At 38.0% G+C, this 22,055-nt stretch overlaps 1 protein-coding gene across 7 annotated transcripts in view; it reads left to right on the top strand.

Annotated features, from left to right (window-relative positions):
* PASD1 (PAS domain containing repressor 1) overlaps positions 1 to 22,055 on the top strand; it is a 201,666-nt gene that overhangs the window by 67,678 nt on the left and 111,933 nt on the right. For 2 of the 7 annotated variants that reach the window (XM_053201829.1, XM_027053410.2), the window contains exons 1-3: positions 8,184 to 9,528; positions 13,540 to 13,624; positions 17,521 to 17,667. The gene's annotated coding sequence lies outside the window, so the exon portion shown is untranslated. Of the gene's footprint in view, positions 1 to 8,182; positions 9,529 to 13,539; positions 13,625 to 17,520; positions 17,668 to 19,678; positions 19,915 to 22,055 lie in introns of those variants that run through there. The other 5 variants (XM_053201825.1, XM_053201827.1, XM_053201828.1 and 2 more) reach the window with 5 other exon arrangements.

Here is a 22,055-nt window from a genome sequence, read left to right on the forward strand (position 1 = left end):
CTCCCAGCTGCAGCTCAGGACCACTCAAGACCAAAGGATCACTATAAATCAGCCCTAGACTGATTTCTCCCCAGGAAAGGCAGGCTACCATCATTCTGCCTCTGTTCCAGCTGCATGTTGGAGAGATTTGGAACTCAGAGAAGGGGCAGGGAAAACTATTAAAAGAAGTTGGGTTTTTGAAAAAATCAATACAATTGACAAACTATTGGATAAGTAGACCAAGAAAATGTGAGAAGACTCAAATCAGGAATGAAAGAGGGAACATTACTACTGGTCTGACGGGTAATAAAAAGGTTTATAAAGGAATACTATGAACAATTGTGTACCAATGAATTAGATAACTGAGATGAGATGGAAAATTTTCTGGAAGGACCCAAAATACTGAAACTGATTTAAGAAGAAATAGGAAACCTAAACAGACCTTTAAAAAGTAAAGAGATTGAATTTAATAACTCAAATAACTTCCCCCAATGAATAGCCAGACCTGCATGGCTTCATGGCTGAATTCTACCAAATGTCTAAAGAATTAATACCAATCTTTCTTGAACTTTCAAAAATAGAAAAGGAGGGAACAATTCCCAATGCATTCTAGGAAGCCAGTGTTATACCCTGATACCAAAACCAGATAAATACATTACAACAAAACTACAGACCAATATTCCTCATGAATATTGATGCAAAGAGAAACTCAACAAAGTGATGGCAAACTGAGTTCATCAACATATAAAAAGGATTATGTACCATGACCAAGTGGGATTTCACCCAAGAATGCAATGTTGGTGTGTGTGTGTGTGTGTGTGTGTGTGTGTGTGTGTGTGTGTGTGGTTATTTACTATACTATCCTAATTTTCTCTGTAGAGCACTTCACAGACTATTATATTTGATTAAATTATCATGAAACACTGTGATTTAAAGGGCAGCAAACCACAACCAACATGTGACCAAATTCTGCCTGTAGTTGCCTGTTTTTGTAAATAAAGTTTTAGTGAGACAAATGGAACATAGTGTAGGGGAGGAAAACTTCCCATCTTCTCTTATACATTCTTTGGCTGATCTAATAATTAAATTGGCATAAGAAAGATTAACAGGAGAAAAGCAGATTTAATTTTGTGTACACAGGAGCTCATAAAAATATGATATTCAAAAAAGTGAGCAAAGCCGGAAGCTTTTATACATTTTAGACACAGAAACAATAAATTTATGAAGACGTGACAAGACAAAGAGGTTTGGGCTTGAGGTAGTAAATTAGTGAGGAAGTAACAAGGTTTATTTATACAGGTTTCTCCCCCTTAAATTCCCTATCTCTGATGATAAGGTTGCCTCTCTTCTTCCTGGTGCAGGGAGCATACCTTTCACATGGAAGATTTATTTCCTGTTTTCAGGGAGACAAAGGAGGGTCAGAGTGTCCTCCTTGTACTGGCTGTTTCTTAAGTAACCTTAATTCAAAATAATCAATATGCTAAATTGGGATATTTTGAGGTAGCATATTCTACCCCCACTCAATGGCCACACTCATTATTTACATATTGCCTATTCTGCTTTTGTGCTACAATGGCAGAATAAAGTGGTTGGGAGAGACTATTAAACGAACCACAAAAGCCTAAAATATTTAGTGGGGCGCCTGGGTAGCTCAGTCGGTTAAGCATCCGACTTCGGCTCAGGTCATGATCTCACAGTCCGTGAGTTCGAGCCCCGTGTCGGGCTCTGTGCTGACAGCTCGGAGCCTGGAGCCTGCTTCAGATTCTGTGTCTCCCTTTCTCTGACCCTCCCCTGTCCATTCTCTTTCTCTGTCTCAAAAAGAAATAAACATTAAAAAACTTAAAAAAAAATTAGTATCTGACGCTTTACAGAGAATGTTATCCAGAAATTTTCTAGATCTGAAAATCAAATTTCTGAAAAGTTCAATAACCTGCCCAACATCATACCACTATGAATGTGATAGAGTTGAAATTTGAATGCATACCACCCGATTCTGGGCCCATGGTCATAACAAATATCAATATCCCTGCCTTATTACCTGAGAGTGCTGCTATTACCCCACCATTTCCAACAATGGCCTCCAGATTTAATGTTTTCTTTCTAAAATATCATCAATTTTATTTTCACTTTTTAAAAATATTAAAAGTCATCTATTTACCTCTGAATACTTCTTCAGATATATTTCATAGATTTAATGTCAACTGTATTGGTTTTCATTGTTTTATAGTCTATAAGTACTCATTTATTGTCTCTTTGATTGAATTTTTGTTTGTGACATCTTTTACTCTTACAATTTTCAGGTGGATGCAATTATTTTTTAATTAAAATATAAAACATATAGCATTTCATTTTCCAGTGAGGATAGAGACCATTTTCCATGTATGCAGAGGAGAGAATGCTTTTGTATCATAGTTGATTTATTGAGTTAGACATTTCTTGCTTCTATATAATATATGATTTTTAAAATTTTTAATAGTTTTTTCAAGTTTGAGTACAGTTGACACATAATGTTACATTAGTTTCAGGTGTAAAACATCGTGATTCAACTTCTCTATACTCTAAAATACATAATTTCTAAATGTGTTTGAGTATAACATACTTAGAGAAAAGTGCACACACTGTAAGGTACACCTCAAAAAAGGATCAGAAAGTGAAAAATCATGTATATCCATTCCAGATATCTTGCTGTATGAAATCTTAGGTGAATAGTAAGAAAGGCATCTGACTTCTGCAGTACCTGGGTGGCTCATTCAGTTAAGCATCCAACTCTTGATTTCGGCTCAGGTCATAATCTCATGGTTCATGAGATCAAGCCCCTTGTTGGGCTCCACAATGACAGTGCGGAGCCTGCTTGGGATTCTCTCTCTCTACTTCTCTCTTTCTCTCTCTCTCTCTCAAAATAAATAAATAAACATTAAAAAAATCTGACTTTCTGTATTGAAACAGTGGTGCTAATGGGCTGTCTTGGTCAAGGTTTATAGGAAAATTGTGGGTATTTTTAATATTTAAAAAGAAACCCTGCAATACAGCACAGTGCAGTGAGAACACTGGGCTGCGATTCAGGAGACTTAAGCTTAGTCTCAGCTGTGCCTATTCCCTTGCCCCTATCACTTTGCTTCTGAAATCTCTTCCTATAAAAGGAGTTAAAATGAGATGCTCACCAAGATGCCTCCAAACTCTGACTGTTCGGAATTCTAGAAGTACTTTCATATGTATTAGGTTATCAGTTATTTGATATCAGAAAGTCCAGGACTAACAGATAAAAACAAAGCTCAATTATAAGTAAAATGGCTCCTTTCAAATTTATTCAAATTCTATTCTATTGAACTTATCAGAGAAAAATTTAACTGAAGAATTTAGTCATTTTGAAAAATAATTTTTAGCCATCTTTAGTTAAACAATTTGCAGTGTCTATCAAGGGCTATATAACTTTTCTTGACCTTACAATTCTACTTCTTTGTACACTAAGGAAATACTTTTATGCATACCATTTCTTTGACCTTATTCTAATGCAATCATTTTATGCACAGACGATTATCACATGTAATAGGGAAAAGTAGAAAGAACCTAAGTGTCCAATAATAGTTAAAAATAGGGGTATTTTCTTACTGAAGCATAGTTGGCACACAGTTTTACATTAGGTTCAGGTACACAACTTAAGATTCGACAAGTCTGTACAACAGTAGGGGTATGTTTAAATAAATTATGTTATCTCCATACCATCAGGTTGTATAATTTTATTTAGTAATATGAAGAATAAACTTATTATAATGTTAATTTCTAAAAACAGTATAAAATTAAGTGCACAACATGGTTTCAGTTATGTAAAAGTAATACAAATGAAAGGAAATGTACCAAGACAGTATCATGATTGCTTCTGCCTGATGAGATTGTGTTTTTAAACTGGTTAGTAAAACTTTTTATTTTTTTTACAAAGATACACACTGCTTTTATAATCATAAAAAAGAGACAAAGATGATGTATGTTCAATTGTCCAAAATGATTAAAATACTTGACAAATAATAATGAAAAGGACTGTGTTTTCTTTCTGATGTATTATTTATATGGAAAACAATTCCTATTAGTTCCTGTTTTCAAAAAGCACAATGTATACTCTTCACAGTTACCAATACAATGCTAGGGTAATGTTGGTAAAAAGCACAAATGATAACCCAAGAGATCTCTCTGTTGATTAAGCGACCCTTTGAAATTACTACATGAAAAGGTCACTTACTCTCCAACAAAAATAACATTTTTGTCCATGTCCTCTAATTTCACACAATGAGAGTGTAATTTGAATATATGTATTTTTGAAGTTTTCAATTTAGTTTGAAGAGGTATTATGTAAATATTTTGAATATTCAATTTAAAGTTCAACATAATAGACTGGCACCTATTGAACAACCATGCTGTTCCACAAGGGTACAAAGACAACTTTCACAAGTTTTAATTGGCAGGGACCTTTTGCACAAAAAGGTTACCTTCATTTGAATACTGTTTGTATTTATGTGGTCCTAGTTGCCTTAATAACTCATGAATCAGCTGATGGATCATCTGTCCCTATTTGATAGATCCATCTCTCAGATGCAGATCAATCTATTTTGAAATGAACAAAGGGACAAGGGTCCTTTTTGAGATGTTCCACAGGAAATGAGCATGGAAATGAATGCTCAGAGGACCCTTCATGTGCCAAGGTGCTGCTGACTCATACACTCATGTGGATGGATGGAGGTACATTGAGCCTTACCCATTCTCCTCTCAACTTGTTTTTGTGATCAAGGAGATACACTTCCAAAATTGTAGGTCGACAGTATCTGGGTAACAATAATTAGCAGGGAAATAGTACACACATTCTCCTTCCTGTACCTCATTTTCCAGAAGGTACAAACTAAGCATCAAGTTTGATCTGGCCCTGTTCTCTGCCCATCCATATACTTAGATGTTGTTTTAGCACCTCTCTGCTCTCAGCTACTCAGTCCTTAACTCCCTGCATCATCATCTCCTGTGTTCTATTCCAAATTTATCACTCCCTGTGTGCCATCTTTCTTTCTCAATTCCCAGGACCAGACCCTGGCCTGTCTCTGGTTTGATTCTGCTTTCACTCTTTGGAAACTGATGCTGATTTACCTATGACCCTGACCTCCAGGCCCTTCCCCCTCATCCTACACAGGGGTCCTTATAGAGGCTCCCTGCAGACCTGGCTTCAAACATCTGCTGAAATTAGCCCTTCACATTTCACCACTGACCATAGCCAAGAGTAGTTCAAATAAACAAATAATTAGAGTTGAAAAGAGATATGTGGATGTTCAACAACAAACCAACATACAACATTATCCAGAAGGGCCATCGAAATTGGAGCTTATTTTATCACATCAGTAAGGAAGTATACAATATGAAAACATTCAAAGGGAATCATTTTCTACTCTTTGGCCTGACACCAAACACTATCCAGTCCCCCAGACCAATGTTGCACATTAGCCCATTATCAAGTATTAGGTGTAAGTAAATAGTCAATTCCGGTAAAAGCAGGACAAAACTCAGGGTGCTAAAAGGTGGAGCTGATTGCATTCCACGGAATGTAAAGCTATGAGGTTTTAAGAAATCATCCCCCAAAGAAGACTTGAAAACTTATGTTAAGGCACTGTTTTTAAGGGCCTTGTTTGTATGTACTGGGAAACTTACAGTTTTGGAGATGCTTGTTAATATTGAATGCGCTCTCTCTCTCTCTCTCTCTCTCTCTCTCTCTCTCATAGACTATTAATGATTTTTTTACTGGTGGGATCCAGAAGTGCTGAAACAACCTACCCAAGAGCTTCCACCCATCACCATGTAACTGTGGGGCTGGGGAATCAGCTAATTTCTCAACAGGCAGTGAATATTAGCAAGTTCATTAACTATTTTCAACTAGCCACACAAATCCAAGAAGCTAATTGCTTGTTTTCCAGGAAGGGTGGGCCTTGTTCTCTAGTTCTCAGTGATCAAGATAACTGAAACTTGTTTGTATTTTCCAGCCAGAAGCTATTTCCACTTAATTCTTTCAGTATGGAAGCATTCTGGGTACTGAGCAGAATTTAAAGGAATTGTTGAGTCGTCAAAATTAAAGTATAAACAGAGGGCAATTTTAAGAATTTGTAAATCCTTCTTCCTGATCCTGAAGTCCTTCCCTGGGGCTGATGTTAGGCAGGACTTGGTCATTTTCCTTCAAGGGAGAAACACTAAATTAAGCTCCCCAAGAGATTTATTTGACTTGATCAGCCATGAGTTTCCTTCACAGTCATATATTATAAATTATTCATTTAGACATTCTGAATTCACCAAAATCAAGCCAACAAAGACTAAAGTTTCATATTTGGCAGATTTCAAGATGACCTTTACTAATGCATTTGAGAGAGTAGGTAGGGAGGGACATAGGTGAACACAGCTAAGTCTTAAAAGTAAATTTGAAATCATTCATTTCCAAGTGAGTAGCATCCTGTTTGCATGTCATTCCTATCTCTATCTTGGTATAGGTTCCTGGTAACTGTTGTTGCTGGTAAATGTAGAAATAAGGGAAGTGACTATCTTTGAAAATATTCTTTAAGCTCAACTTTTAAATATTTTAGGACAACTCCCCATGTCTTCCAGGATTTCTGAGACTTGGCTGCAGTTTTAAATGACTGATTATAGCTTTTACTGAATTTTAAGAACTTAATATGTGTATCAGTTGCTTTTAGTTTATTTGCAGATTATACTGCAGTATTATCAAGCAATCAATCGACATTTGCTTCTTGTGTTCTTATGACATGTTGTGTTCTCAACAGTAAAAAAGCATCGAAATAGTAGGCCTGGTCCCCATTTCTTGCAAAATTACTATCTGGCTAGAGAAGTAAGTCTTAGAGAATATTTATAATCATAAGTAGATAATCCTACACAAAACATATGTATTACAGATGATAGATTCTAAAGGTAGTTAGAGAAGAACAAAAATCAATGCTAGACAAAATGGATGGGAGTGGTTAATTAAGGAGATGAAACAAATGAACTTAGGGGAAGTTTAGAATGTGGACAACAAAAGGACACAGTTATATCAAGCATCTGGAAAAATGATGCTCCCTTCAATTTCAAAATAGTTTATTTTGACTAGAAACTGGAAAGCAGGAGGAGTGGGTAGTGGTGAACACTGGTGCCTTTCATTTGATTAATATATAAATACCAACATCCCCAATCTAAATACATTGTATGTAAAGTAGCAATTCTAATGTTAACAACCTATGTATTTCTCTGAGGAAATACTTCTGAAATGTTGCTGCTAAAATATTTCTGATGAAATGTTCCTGATAAAATATGTTGCTCTGTCTATAGTAGATAGTCAATATGTGCTTGTAAAATCAAACTGAGTTGAGAATTAAAGCCACCAGCTGAATTTGTATGGTTACAAATAAATCCCTGGAGAGAAAAGGGATTCTCCTTCACACATACTTAGTAAATAATATGAGAGCATGAATTTATGAAAGGGGTATAGTTTTTCTTTTGAGTTGACAGTACGTAGAGATATAGATAATGTATACATACATAGTTGTTTAAATTTGGACTCTTCTTTGGCAGATAAGCTAGGCCCCAAATATATGATTTGTCTAAAACATAGCAGGATTTAAAAGAATCATCTGCATGCTAGTCTCTTTTTCTTTTTTTAAGTTTATTTATTTTGAGAGAGACAGAGATAGTGCAAGTAGGGGAGAGGCAGAGAGAGAGAGACAGAGAATCCCAAACAAGCTCCGCAATGTCAGCTTGGAGCCCGATGTGGGACTCGAACTCAGGAAACCATGAGATCATGACCCAAGCCGAAACCAAGAGTTGGATGCTTAACTGACTGAGCCACCCAGGTGCCCTTGCATGCTAGTCTTAAAAGTCAAACATTGACATATATTTGGTTCAGTTTCATTCAAAGTATTGAATAAATTGAGTTAAATTAATGCTGATTAGGAAGTTTATTGACCATAAACAACAGTCACCATAATAAATAAAATTGCTGAAAACTTGTCTCTAAACCAAGATGTTCATTAACTCTTGTTCCTCTTACATCAAAGTAGAAGATTCATTATAAGAAATGACATAAACTTTTAAACTGGTTTTAACCACTTTCTGAAAACACCCTGAATATTGAGTGAGGCAGTCTTTTTTATTTTGCCTATTTAATAAAATCTTGTAACTTTATTTTGCAATATTCACTTTACTATGCTTCATTTCTGAAATCATTCATATAGCGTGTAAAACTATAATGAGTAGCTTTATGCTTAGATTTTTTTCTCTTTTGTGATTACGATTAGGAAGGAGATGACTGTGTCAAAGGCTGTGATCACACATGCTGCCATGTTGTTTTTCCTGACTTGCTAGTAGAATGAGACATCCAGTGGTTAGCTACAACACAGAGAAATGAGATGTTTTATTTCCCCCAACATTGCTTACTTGGGGCTTCAAAATAAAATACTTATCAGAGTTACAGTTGTGTGTGTGTGTGTGTGTGTGTGTGTGTGTGTGTGTGTGATTTAGCTCCCTTTCCTAACCTATTTTTGTTTTGTTCTTTCCTCATTTGTGTCCCCAAGATATAGAGAACCATTGGGAATACATTTATTTACTTCACAGTGGTTTTTTTTCTGTTTTTCTTTTTTTTTTAACTTTTTGTGAATGTTTTTACATCTTCTCCCATTGGATTTTGTCAATCTTACAGATTCTGTTAACTGTGACAATAAACAAAGTCTGAAACTCAATTTTGTCTACTCTCAATGGAACATCAATTTGTGTTCTAATTAGATTTTATTCCACATAGTATTCTTCTGCATGTTTTACAAAATCATATTATAACCTTTCACTTAGATGTACTCTTCCTTTAAATTTAGAACAATTTTTTAAATTAAAGAAGATGGAAACTATTTTGAATATAAAACAAGTCCAAAAGTTGCTAAACCTGCAATTAGGTAATTGTGAGCACAATTAGCTACCAGCTGTTCATTCTAAAGTAACAAGAATTTGCCTGTGTCACTAATTATTTATACATAAAATTTTGCACTTTTGCATTTTGGTAGTTAATTAAATCATGCAGTTAAACTATGCATGATAATTGGGCATGAAAGAACAAAATGCAAATAGAAAAAACTTAGAAAAAATAGACCTCATGAAGAATATATTTTCTAGCCACATAAGAGGAGGAATCTATTGAGTAGTCATCTGAAGGGCCTTTTTAATGGAACTAGTTTTGCAGTTAAGGTGAGAGATTTGTTGAGAACTCTTTACCCCTATAGTACATACCCTGGCATTCTCTAGGAATTCCTGGAGGTCACAGGGCAGATTTGGGGCTCTCTGAGTACTCATATGTTTTTCTCTGGCTGCCAAAACCTCCCCCTTTCTGCTTCAAATTAGAGCAGTCTCTGGGAAGTGACTTGTCATCTCTTCTAATACCCCCTTTCCTCATCTAGCTATAGGTGGCGGGTACTGGAGATATAGTAGCAAACAAAACAAAGTCCCTGCCTTCATGGAACTGACCTAGAGGGAGGAGACAGAACAAATACACAAGTAAGTGCATGCAGTTGTAGATGATGATAAGTCCTATTACAATAAGGTATACAGAATGGAATAGACTGAGACTTGAAACCTACTTTAGTGATTGTCAGGAAAGACCTCTTTGAGGAGGTGATGTTTGATTAAAGAACTGAAGGAAGGGAGGTAGTGAGTTTTGCAGATGTTTTGGGGGAAGAAATTTCTAAATGTAAAAAGCAAAGGGTAAAGCCCCCAGAATGAAAACATACTTGATTCAGTGACCAGAAAGAATACTAGTGTGGTCAGAGCAGAGAGGGTGAAGGGGAGAGAGAGTAGGATGAGTCCGAAAGGGCAGCATGGAGCAGATCATGGAGGGTCTTGTAGGCTACAGTAAGAACTTATTTTGAATTTTACCCTGAAATTATTGGAAAGTCAAGGGAGAGTTTTGAACTATAAAAACAAATAACCAAATTAATTTTTTATGGGGCCAGACACCTAGCCCCACCCAACTACAAGGGAAGTTTGGTTCCAAAGTTTTGGTGACAGGGAAAAAGCATGTTTAACATGTCTTATCCTTTGGATTAGTTATAACTGCTCTAATATGGCATAACAAATTACTCCAAAACTTAATGGCTTAACACATTTATTATCTCACAGTTTTCATGGATCAAGTGTTCTGGCATGGCTTAGATGCGTTCTCTGCTATAGATTCCCTACCAAGACTATCTCAATCAAGGTGTTAGCTGGGGCTACAGTCTAATATAAAGGCTCAACTGAGGAAAGATCCTCTTCCAAGATCAGTCACATGGTAGGGACCAAAATTCCATTCCTTCCAGATTGTCAGTTCCTCATAACCTGTTGACTAGATGCATCTCTTGGTTACTTGCCATCTCACAACATGGTAGTAAGTGCAATGGCGAGAGATAGTACCAATGAGAAAGAGAAAAAGAGAGAGAGAGAGAAAAGAGCTAGCAAGATGAAATTCACAAATCACAGGTTTTTAAAAAAAGTTTTTAATGTCTACTTATTTTTGAGAGAGAGACAGAGACAGAGACAGAGCATGAGTGCGGGAGGAGCAGAGAGGGAGAGACAGAATCCTAAGCAGGCTCCAGGCTCTGAGCTGTCAGCACAGAGCTCCAGGCAGGGCTGGATCCCACAAACCAGGAGATCATGACCTGAGCCAAAGTTGGACACTTAACTGTTGACTGAGCAACCCAGGTGCCCCAAGTCACAGTCTTTTGTAGTCTAATCATGTGTCATCCCATAACTTCTGCCATATTCTATTGGATATAAGGAAGTTCCTAGGCCCAGCCCATACTCAAAGGGGAGAAGATTACATGAAATCATGAATACCAGGAAGTGAGGAGCATCGAAAGTCATGTCAGAAGTTGTCTACCACTTCCTCTACCTGCAAGAGGCTCTGATTGGCCTACAGGATCTGCAGGGTGGTTCAGACCAAGGTCAAACCCAGGCCCAGCATGTGAATGGGAGCAAGTCAAAGGAGAAGATAATATGCTCAAAAGATCTACAACATCCAGGAAGATTAGCAGCCAGAGAAAAGGAGGCAGATACCCCTGGCAGAAGATTGAGTTAATCACCCTCTTCTGGGCACATTCTTATCATAAGTCCATACAAAGCCCTGCTTATAGTTTTATTTATTTATCTATTTCATGTATTCATGCATCCATTCATTCTTTCCTTTTTTAAATAACAGATTTATCATTAATATAATTCACATACCACAAGCTCACTCGTTTAAAGCACATAATTCAATGGTTTTAATATACTCACAGAGTTGCATAACCATCACTATAATCTACGTTTAGAACATTTTCATCACTCAAAAAAGAAATTCCATACCCATTATCAACCAGGTACCATCTCCCCCTACCTGCAGCACTAAATAATCATTAATTTACTTTCTTTCTCTGTGGCTTTGCCTCTTCTAGATATTCATATAAATAGAATCATACAGTATTTGTCCTTTTGTGTCTGGCTTATTTCACTTAGCATAATGTCAAAGTTCATTCAGGTCGTAGCATGAATCAGTACTTTATTTTTATGGATAAATAATATTACATTGTATGGATATACAATAACTTTGTTTATTCATCAGCTGATGGGCATTTAGATTGTTTCCACCTTTTTAGCTATTATGAATAATGCTGCTATGAACATGTGTATAAGTTAAAATTTTATATGTATGTGTATGAATACACGTATACATACACAAATACCTACATACAAACATATATACAAAAGCAAAATAGCCAGGTCACTGTGTAGATTTAATTTAACTGAGTAGTGCTGGACTGTTCTCCAAATGGCTGGCCCCGTCTATGCTACCACAGCAAAGCATGAAGATTCCTGTAATACCTCCGTTCTGTCAACACTTGGTAATCTATAGCTTCCTAATTTTTCCAGGCCAACAGGTGTAAGCTGATATCACATAGATGTTTTAATTTGCATTAATTAATGACTTGGAGCATTTCATATGCTTGCTTTTTGGGTTTCATTTTTAATAAATGTTTTGTTCATTTATCCTTTGCCCATTTTTCTTTTAGGCTTTGTATCTTTTTTGTGATACTTTTAAAATATTAATTTTTGTTGGCTTTAGATATTGTACTTTTTTCTCCCATCTCACCATCTGTCTTTAATTTTATCGATGGTGCCTTTCATTAAACAGAAATCTTTAATTTGAATGTAATCAAATTTATTAATTTTCACTTGACATCTTTAGGTTTAGAGAAAACAAAGATTTTCTTCTATAAGAAATTCTTCCCTACTCCAAGATGAAAAAACATTTTTGTAATTTACTTTTTGATGTTATTATTGTTTCCTTTCATAATGATTCCTGAAACCATTGGGAATCCACCTCTATACAGATTGTTAGATGGGAACCTAGTTTGATTTTTCTTCCATAATGAGACAATTTTTCCAGCACCAGCCACCAAATCATTTATCCTTTCCTATAATCTGTGGCATCACTTTTTATCATATTTTGTGATCCTATATATACCCGAGACTCCCTCTGAACTCTATTTTGTTCCATGGTCTACTTAACTTTTTTTTATGGCCTACTTAAATTTAATAGTATCTCTAGTGCAAATTTAGCTTGACTTTGTATGCATTCACCTTGGTCATTTTCTTCAGTGCTAGGAAAGTAATAACTCTCCTCAAAACAAAAAAGAAAAAGCCAAGCTTGCAAGACAAATCTGAGAAGTGGCTCACCTGTTGGATTTGGTATAGGTAGCACCTTTTGGTGATAATTAGCTACACCATGAAGAGCATTGACTTCAGTGTTCCATTAAGTGCCAAGGGCTCATTGCAAGTTGAAAGCTCAGTTCGGTTTCCAACAGTCTCCTTACTTTTCTTCATTCTATTTTTTAAAGTTTATTTATTTTTGAGAGAGACAGAGAGTGAGCGGAGGAAGGGCACAGAGAGAGGAAGAGAGAGGATCCCAAGCAGGCCACACACTGTCAGCACAGAGCCTGATGTGGGGCTTGAACTCACAAACCATAAGATCATGACCTGAGCTGAAATCAAGAGTCGGATGCTCAACAAAGTGAGCCACCCAGGAGCCCACTTTTCTTCATTCTAAAAAGTTTGTGGCAATTCCTTGTCCCATGAGACAGCCAGGAACTTATGCCATAAATTGCTGTAAATCAAGAACTTTGATGAACTTGTAACGAATCCAATAGGCAGAAGACTTTCTCAAATAGCTTAATTAAATGATGCTTATTGTTAATTTACCCTAGTATCCTGTTAGCTATCCACAGAGATTTCTATTATCCAATATCAGTAGTGAAAATGAGGTACAATTTACTCAAAAGACATGGGGTTGGAATATATAATTACCTCCAGGTTGTATTCAAATACAGTATTAACATTTATTCATAATGTAATTATTTCTTATATCCTCTAGTTAGCCACTGACCAGTTAGCCATTATGGCTAGTTATCAACTGTGTTTTATAGTGATTTTTCTGTCACGTTTAAAATAATCATAAGGATGTACACATATTTTACTCAAATATTTGCTCTCCAGCCATGAAGCCCATCCTTGGTTTCAGCTAACTGTGGCATGTGATTGTGTGCAACCACGGTACAAGGAGCTGTTTGTGGCCAAGCAGGTTGGTACATTGCCTTTGCATGGTTTCTCATAATTATCAATTTCCTCTCCTTCCTCTCCCTTTCATTTCTGACATAGACACGAGCTCTCACACCTAGATTCTTCTTTTCTTACATCAAATTTTTAATTGATATATGATTTACATATCTCAAAAATTTGCCCTTTAGAAGAGTACAATTCAGTGGTTTAACAGTGTATTCACAAGATTGTACAAACATCACACAACCTGGAATTATGTAATTCCAGAACATTTCATCACCCCCCCCAAAAGAAACCCTATCCCCTTTAGTAGGCATTGCCCCCATTCTCCCTCCCCCCACCTCCTGGAACCACTAATCTGCTTTCTGAATCTCTGGATTTGCCTATTCTGGATATTTCATTCTAAATGGAATCTTTTTTATTATGGTTAAACACATGTAACATAAAACTTTCTATCTTAACCATTTTAAAGTATACAGTTCAATAATATTAAGTACATTCACATTGCTGTGCAACAAATCTCCAGAATTCTTTTCATCTTGCAAAACTGAAATTCTGTCCCCATAGAGGATGACTTTCTTTTTAAATTTTTTTTAATGTTTATTTATTTTTGAGGGGGTGGTGGGGAAGGGCAGAGAGAGAGGGAGACAGAGAATCTGAAACATGCCCCAGGCTCTGAGCTGTCAGCACAGAGCCCGATGAAGGGCTCAAACTCAGGAACAGTGAAACCATGACCTGAGCTGAAGTCAACGTCTAACCGACTGAGCCACCCAGGCACCCCTAGATGATGACTTTCCATTTCCTCTTTCCTCTAGCTCCTGGCATTCTATTCTACTTTCTGTCTCTATGAATCTGGCAACTCTAGGTACTCATATAGGTGGAATCATACAGCATATGTCTCTTAGTGACCAGATTATTGCATTTAGCATAATGTTTTCAAGCTTCATCCCTACTGTATCATCAGTCAATACTCCACTCATTTTTATGGCTGAGTAATATTCCACGGCATGGATAGACTATATTTTGTTTATCCAGCCACCATTTAATTGACAGTTGGGTTATTTCTACTTTTTGGCTATTATGAAGAATGCTATATAAGCATTCCTGTATAATTTTTGATGTGGACATATATTTTCAATTCTTCTGGGGACACACCTAGGAGTGAAATTGCTGAGTCCTGTGGTAACTCTATGTTTAACCTTTAAGGAACTGCCAGACTGTTTTCCAATGTGGCTGTACTACTCTGCCTTCTCACCAGCAGTGTATGAGGGTTCCAATTCCTTCACATCCTCAACACTACTTATTATCTGTCATTTTGATAGCCATATTAGTGAGTTTCAGCAAGAATTCCCAACGTACTCCCTACCCTCATCATTTCTTGTCTGACCTGAGGCAGAGGAGCCAGATAAGAGGGGACTGTAGCTATTCCTAGGGTATACTGAGAAGAAGGCCAGTGATTGGATTGATTTTGAAAAAAAAAGGACTATTTGTTTTCTATATTTTTTAACCCAAATTCATTCTGAACCTTCAGTTTTGGGTTGATCAAAATAATCAGGTGACTAGACTACTTGAATAAACAATGTATGGTGGGCTGGGTGGAGCCAGCTCACCCCGAGTTTGAATCCTGGTTCTGTCTCTCTGGACTAGTTATTTAACTTTTCTGGGTCTGTTTGTCTCTTCTGTAAAATGAGGTACAATCACAATCAGATGAAATGTATGTAAAAGAATCTACACACTTCTAGTGCAGAATAGGTACACAGTAAATCTTCATTTATTTGTTCTTTGATTCTTAGGAACCTGTTTTTGAAATCAATTTTTACTAAAATATCCTTTGATTTCAGCCCTTGGGCATTCCTTGTTGAGGTATGCTGGCTTTTCATGACAGATATCATAGACAAAGTGAACACTCAGGTGGCTTTTCTGGGAAGGTCATTTGATTGATTTTTTTAAAGGAAGGATATTAAAGCCCTACACATTTCAGTGTTTTTGAAGCTTCATAGTCTGAGACAAGCTGTGTACCTTAAGTTATTACTGTTGTCATGGCAAGTAGTGTTTGCTTTCCATAGCAACTGAAGCTACAGATAATTATACAAATGCTGGGAAAAAAATGGCCAGAGAACAAAACCGTGTCTTGCTCATAGTCTTTGGGTAAAGATGTTTTCTAGTATAAAAGCAACTTAAGGTTCTGTGCTGTGGGGGCCAAGGGCAGGCTGCCCAAAGTGTACTACAACGGTATACTGATTATTTTGAATTGGAGCTACTTGTGAAGCAACTGGTGCGAAGACACTCACACACTCCTCTGTCCCCCTGAAAGCAGGAAACACATTTCTCATATGAAAAATACCGTCCCTGTACTAGGAAGTAAGAAGACATCTTTACCAGACATAGGGACTTTTTGTGGGTGCAAAATACATGTGGGCATGATACGGTGGGTACAGCCAGGCTTTCTCACCTGGGCACAACTGATCTCTTGCTCTAAGATTCTAGACAATCCTTCCCAAAGGAAGGATTCCTTCCCAAGGAAGCCACTGGGCTTCATTGTCCTTAATTAGAAAATGAGGGGCTTGGGCCAAACCATCGATAAGGATCCACTTGGCTATGCCAGCATCACTAAGGCAAAACCCTCAGCAAGTTCCATGTTGCTACCCTACTCCCATCCTTGTGAGAGACCCTTAGGGGTTCGCTCACAGTCTGTAGGTTGGAGAGCATAGGTAATTTCAGTGTTCCAAACTTACTCCTGCTAAGTTGAGAATAGAAGCATAAAGGAATAGGCATTTAGGCCCTCTGGGAGTGTATTTTAACAATTGGTTTTTCTTTTTAGTTAATTATCTTCCAGAAAAAAAAATTATCTTTTTTTCTGGGTTTCAATGCCAGACCATGTCTCTTCCACAGTTTGTTACATTAAAATTTTTAGTAAAAGCTATAGCAAGGTTCTAATTGTTGTGCAGTGAGGAGAGAAGAGCAGGCATTACGATCAGGGGCGGGTATTAGAGGCCTTGAGAATGGGAGCAGGTTTTCCTCAACAGCCAATAAGTGCTTGTGGCATGGAGCAGACAGCATTCCCACTGCGGGAATGGTGTGGCATGAACTTTTTTAGAGATCATGTTGGCTGCTGGGTGGAGAACAGTTTGGAGGGGACAAGACTGAGAGTGGGAAGGACTCGAGTGAGGAGTGCAGGCCAGGACTGATGGGGATGTGGACTAAAAGGGTGGAACCTTGCAGAATTCACTGGTTTTTTTTTTTTTTTTTTTTTTTTTTTTTAGTAGGCTTCATGTCCAGCACAGAGACCAATGTGAGGCTTGAACTCACAACACTCAGATCAAGATCTGAGCTGAGATCAAGAGTCAGTCGCTTAACTGACTGAGCCACTCAGGTGCCCCTCACTGATTTTTTTAAATTTTTTTAAATTCAAGATGGATTAAAATAGCACTGCTTAAATTCCCTTCATGTATTTATCATTGAATTTTCCCACAACTAAAACAGATCATACCTCATTAAAGTATACCACAATATATTAGTATCATACCAGGAAAAATGGGGGACTTTTAATGGAAACTGAAATCACACATTGATCCATGTATTCCAGATGTAGTGAAATATTACATTTTTGCAAAATGGTATCTGACTGAACCAGGGATGAACAAAGGTGTGGGTGTTCTTATAAGCCAGGAGTGGCTTGATGTCGATTTTGTGCGAGTGTGTTCTCTTTTCCCTCAAGAGATGTAAAAATGGGATACTTATCTCCTTTGAGTATGAAGCAAACAACCAGCAGTTTGATGCCCACATAGAGATAAAACCTTACATCATTTGTTTTTTTGTTTTGTTTTGTTTTTGTCATCCAAGGAATTCCTTTGGAAATTTCCATGGAATTTTGGGGGCTTGCTGTAGAGACTACTCATGGCTGTCCTTTCTTTGCAGAGGAATGCCTAGTCTCTGATACTGGCAGGTCCCCTGTGAGAAAAACCAGAGGTAAAGCAAAACCAGAAGAAGCTCAGGTAGAAGTCTCCCAAATCCTGCATGCTGTGTTCCGAAGGGATGGACACCTGGAAGCCCTGCCCACCTTTGGTGAGTATTTAATTGTTCTTCCTGATGGTAATTATAGCCCCATTGACCAGGGCCGCCTTCTTGCCTGGCTCTGTGCCGGGCAAGTTGCATGCATCATCCCATCAAATCCTCCCTCCTATAGGAGCAGGTACTATTTATTACTGGTCCCATTGGTGAGAGGACACGGTGGCTTCAGAGAAGTTAATTACAGTCTCCAAGACTAGCCAGGATTTATACTTAAGCCCAAACTCTTCCTGCTTTGCTCTGCTGCTGCTAATCTTTCTGCTTTTGGGGGCGAGTCATGGTTGTTTCTGAGGAAGATTGGTTGATCATTATTAGGATTAATGCTTTTAATAATCCCTCTGTTTTGAATGTTGTCTTTGACAACTCAATACTAATTGTATAATCAAAGTTAATTAATGCTGATGATATGCTCTACAAATGACAAGCAATACATACCTACATGCTGTCCTTACCCCCTTGCATGTAATCTGGCACTAAAAGAATTGATTTGTTTTAGGATGAGAAGAACATGACAGTCGGAAGATGGGACTTGGCTCTTCTGCCCCTGATGCAACATTGTGCTTTAGGATTTAGGGAATTGTTATGTAAATACCTACCTTACTAAACAACTTTCTGTTTTACCATTTCCTGGTTATTTAAGATGTCTTGCCAAGGTGAAGCTTTTAAGCTTCATAATTAGAGTTTGTGGTGCCTGAAGGCTGTACTGTAGCTACAAATCCAAATGGTCTATTTAAAATGCACTTTGGGAAGACTCATGATGTTTTAAAATGAGTCCCTCTTGAAAATGAGTTTAGGAGCTTCTTTCTAAACTCCATAAAAGTTTAGGATTTTAACTTTTTTTTTTTTAATGGAAGTATAGTGGACACACGATGCTATGTTAGTTTCAGGGGTACTAGAATTTTAACTTTAATTTTATAGTGGGGAAAGAATATATCCAAAGACTCCCCTCATAGTGATACACTGCCCCAGCATTTATTGAGATATGATTGACAAATTTAAAAAAAGACATATTTGAAGTGTACAACATGCTGTTTTGATATATTTTTACATCATACATATACATATATTTTATGCAATGATTGCGTAGTCAGTTTAGAAATCCAAAACGTTGCATTGGAGAGGGAAAGTTCTGGAGCCCTTTCTGTGGCATGTCCTTCTTGTTTTGAGGGACAAAGTTTGTCACTATTATGAAAAAAAGTTTAATATTAATGATGTGACATTAATATTTACTTTGTTCATCCCATACTGTATGCTGGATTAGAACTAAAGTTGGTTTTTAATCTTTCAACTAATTGAAGGTCTTTTTAACTTGTCATAAAATTGGCCAGCTTGAGAAAACAACATGTCATGTTAAATCTCCTCTCAATTCTGTGATGGGTGGCTGAGGGAAGTGGTGGAATTGCCTTCTCTGAGAATCTTTAAAACAGACTTGAGAAGTCCAATTGCATGGCGCAGGGCAACCCTGCAAAGCCCTGGTGGATGTCTCTGTGGGAAAGGCTGGCCAGGAGGGCAGACTGGGAAGTATGAAAGAAAGCTGTCTTGCAGTTGGGATCATTGTCATGCTTAAAAAGATGACAAGTCAAGGAGAACGCCTACAGTTGTCCTCCCTTTCACCTCTGGGGCTCCAAGCATCACTGAAGCTGCCCCTGTTGAGTGGCATTGACCTGGCAGGACTTCATGCTCAGCTTGATACTCAACTTGCTCCTCAACCATGGATGAAATTTTGGTTCCCCTCAGGCTATAAGGGCCTTTTTGATTAGCAGGAGATCTGAGCTTCTTTAGCTCCACTATGGAGCCCAGATTGGACCCAAAAGACCCCCATCTCTGGGCTCCACAGACCTCAGCAGGTGCTGCTCGCCAGTGCCCTATGCTGAAGCGGAACCTTGGCGGTCGGAAGCCAGGAGCCGAGCGGAAGGAGCTTCCTGCATCCCAGTTCCGGAGGCGTTCTACACAACCCCAATAGCTTAGGTCAAGGCGGAAATGCACCTTGCCCCTTTTCCCCCGCTAGGTACTCTGGGAGCATAGCCGGTTTAGGTGTTTCATCATGTGAGGAATCTGAGGCTGCTCTTCGTTGACCAACCCTCACGGCTTTCCGTGAGGACTGGAGGCCAAGGAGGAGCTTCCAGGTTCTCATCTGGCCCCTGCCAGCTCCTCCGCGCCCCTGGGCCCCGGGCACTGGCTCCTCAAAGTGGACACCTCTGAGAGGGAAGAAGGTGAACGCAGGCTGGTGAGGGCTTCTGTGAGGTAACAGTCCTTGGGTGGCCCGCTGCCATTTTCTTATCACCGTGGGCTCGCTGCCATTTTCTCATCACTGCAGGCTCGCTGTCATTTTCTCATCACCGCGGGTTCAGAAAGATGTCTTCTAGAACACTCTGGGAGGGATGCCTGGTTGGGAGGATGGTTGGGTGCACAGGTGGTTTGCTGGTGTTTTGAGGCCTCCATAGGGATACCATCACAGGTAGCACTGCAGGAGGCACTCTTTGACTCTTCTTTGGAAAATTCTAGAAAGTTCCCAGTATCAGCCTAAACCTCAGAAACAAATTTGTGAGGAACGTGAGCAAGTAACAAAGCCAGAGGCTGTCCAAGGCACATTAGCACAATTGAGGGGAGAAGGAAAGCAAGAGATTTACCTGGCTTTAGTAGGCTGAGCAGCTGATGAACTGTGACACTGCAGACTTTTCCAAGTTTGAAGGCCATGTTGCAATAGTGGATTTTTAAAGGATCCACTTGAGGTATCATTTGGTTTTGTGTTTAAAAGATAAGGAGTTTGCATTAGGACTCATATCTGAGCCCATCCAGACTGAGCATAGAACTCTCAGCTACTCCAGAAAATCCATCTTTTAAGATGGAGTAATGCCAACGTAAAAGCTGAACCCCCTGTATGAATCTAAAAAGCTGTAGTATGTATAACTGAAGCCTAGATAAATATAAACAAATGCCCCTACAGCAATAAGTAACTAGGACCCCCCAAAGTAAATAAAGTAAACAGGAACAAATTAAAGTGAACAACTCATGTTGAGGAGAAGCTTTTATGGTTGGCAGAACAACATGTGTTAAAATAGTTTTATTGTGTTTAAATTGATGTTTCTGAAACTGTTCTTTCTTTGACAAATATAGCCAAATTGGGTGTGAGAGGGAAGGGAACTCTGGCAGTTTTGAATAATTTTTCTATCAATAAAAGGAAGAATAGCATGTTCTGCATTGCATTAGGGGTGGAGGCTGCTGTAGCTTTTAAGTCTCCTATGAATTAAGGAAATGGAATTTTTATTTAATAACCAACCAGATGAACTAAGTGTATTGCTAGAGAAACTCAAATGAATTATTTTATCAGTGGTCCCAAATTTTACTTTGTGACTGACACTTACTACCTTCATTCTATAAAGTCAAATTTTGCTTGTAAATAGTGGCACCGTTTATAACTCTGAAAGTAAAGCTACCATGAAGCCATGTGATAGGGGTTTGAAAGTAGAAATATCCAAAAGAAAAAAAGTGGCCATGAGATGTGATCAATTCTTAAATCAATTCTTTATATCAAATTCTAAAACATGAATGTGTAAATACCGTTGCACGTGGGAAGCACAGTTAACGCACCAAGTGACTCAGAGGTTTTGAGCAAACTAGAAGCTAGTATTTTTAAGATTTCAAGGAATTTTGCTCTTTCCCAGGTGGAAACAAAACGTGAAAGATAAGAGAATAGATAGCTGTAAATCTGGCAAGGCCAGGAGAAAGAAATGAGGAAAAAAAGGACAGGGCAAGGTCTGTATGGTCCCTGCTGTTCCTCTGGGGGTATAGTTGTCAGTAGATGACTATTTTCTCTGACCCCACACCTGAAGAAGGAATCTTAAAGCAAGAATAATGTTAATTATACTAATTAAGGGAATTTTGAATTATTATTTTTTGACTTATTTTTTTTAAGAAATAAGAGGATCAATTTTTTATATAGTGACTAACCCCTCAGAGAAGTATGTTTTTTCCTTTTCTAATTTAAAATGGCAGATGAGGAGCCCTGGAGTTCTCATTACTTGATACTGGGAAAACAGTGTGAGCAAGCAGGCCAGTGAATCATCCATGGCTCTGGCTTGGTTGGCTGAGGTCATTACATTTGTAATGGATTAAAATGCAGATAGCTCTTTATTTATATAGCTCAGTGGCTTGAAGTGTGGTTTGCTGTGACAGGGGACCTTGGGTGACGGGTGAGGCCATTACAGATGGTGGTGTTTGCAGGGAGGAACACTTGGGTTTTCTCATGTTGGCTGGTTATTTTACTACTAAATGGTTCTCTTTTGGGTCCTTACCTTGTGAATGTTGTTATTTATATCAGCAAAATATATTTTTAAGCAGTTCTGAGAAAGGTTTTCATGTATGGTGTATCTCCATAGGTAAAT

The sequence above is a fragment of the Acinonyx jubatus genome, chromosome X (genome assembly GCF_027475565.1).
Source record: "Acinonyx jubatus isolate Ajub_Pintada_27869175 chromosome X, VMU_Ajub_asm_v1.0, whole genome shotgun sequence".
NCBI lineage: Eukaryota > Metazoa > Chordata > Mammalia > Carnivora > Felidae > Acinonyx > Acinonyx jubatus.